Below are 1338 nucleotides of genomic sequence, written 5' to 3'. Positions count from 1 at the left end.
AGCAAGACTGGACGCGGCGCTGGCCTGGGCGGGAGCTGAGCTCACTGGATTCCTATTTCCTGGCCAAGCGCGAAAGCGTATTGACTGGCTGGCCGGCGGGGGGGGGGTTGCTTACAGTCTTGGAAGAGTAAAACCTAAAGATAGCATGTTCTTCCTTCAGTAAGTGCCCTTAGAACTCAGTTTAAGGAACAGAAAGTTAACAAAGAAATGTGTTTTGTTTTCTTGAATCATCGTGCATATAGCAGCCTCATAGGCTCTGGCCACTGTTTATTTCACGGAATTGGTGGCCTCTAGGGAGATATACTCTAATAAATGTAAATAAATGATTATATAGATAAAGCGATAGATCTTCACGTTTAATCCTCATAACAACCCTAAGGGGGTAGGTACTCATTTCGGTTTTATAAGTGAGGACGTTGATGTACAGGGGGCATTGATATACAATGAGGGCATTGATGTTTAATAAATGGCAAAGCTGAGATTCGACCCTGTTAGCGTGACTGGCGTTACACTTTGATCCACTATCCTGCCTAGTTTCTGAATGTAGTGAGGGAGAGATCATCCCAAGAAATCAATCAGAAATCTTCCTCACTGATTTTTCTAGTAGGGGTGTGTGTGTCTGTGTATAATGATTAAATTTTGGATATGAAAATTTCTCTCTAGAATCCCTTGAGGATTCTAGAGAGAGGTATTGGTTACAGTCGGCTACATTCTGTACAGGTGCTGCTATAGTCTAGGGGCCTATGGAGCCTACTTTTTATTTCCTACTTAATTAGGTATTAAAGACATAACAGCAAGCAATATACTAAACTTCTGCTTTCATGGAGCATTGTTGGAGAAGCAGGAAAGGGACTTTTTTTTTTTTTTTTAACATGAAATCCCTGATGTTTATTATCATAATAAAGCTTGGACGTCTAAATTCTATAGTTGTATTAAGCACTATGAGCAATTCAGGAGGCTCTAATTTAGTATTAGTATTTGGTAGTACTCGACGATTTTCTGATTTTTTTAAACATAATTTATTGTCAAACTGGCTTACATACAACACCCAGTGCTCATCCCAACAAAGGCCCCCCTTCAAGGCCCATCACCCATTTTCACCTCTCCTCCACCCTCTCATCCACTCTCAGTTTGTTCTCTGTATTTAAGAGTTTCTTGTGGTTTGTCTCCATCCCTCTCTGTTTGTAAATATTTTTTCCCAGGAAGGGACAGATTTTAATAAAAACTAGGAAAACATGGGAAAACCCCCAAATGTCAGTTATGTAGAGTCAGACTTTGATGCTCCAGTATGTTTCTTTGGAGTCTTGATTATATGGAGACTAATTGTAAACTGACTGA

Source organism: Panthera tigris, chromosome C1 (assembly GCF_018350195.1).
Source record: "Panthera tigris isolate Pti1 chromosome C1, P.tigris_Pti1_mat1.1, whole genome shotgun sequence".
NCBI lineage: Eukaryota > Metazoa > Chordata > Mammalia > Carnivora > Felidae > Panthera > Panthera tigris.
Note: the sequence above shows the minus strand (reverse complement) of the source record.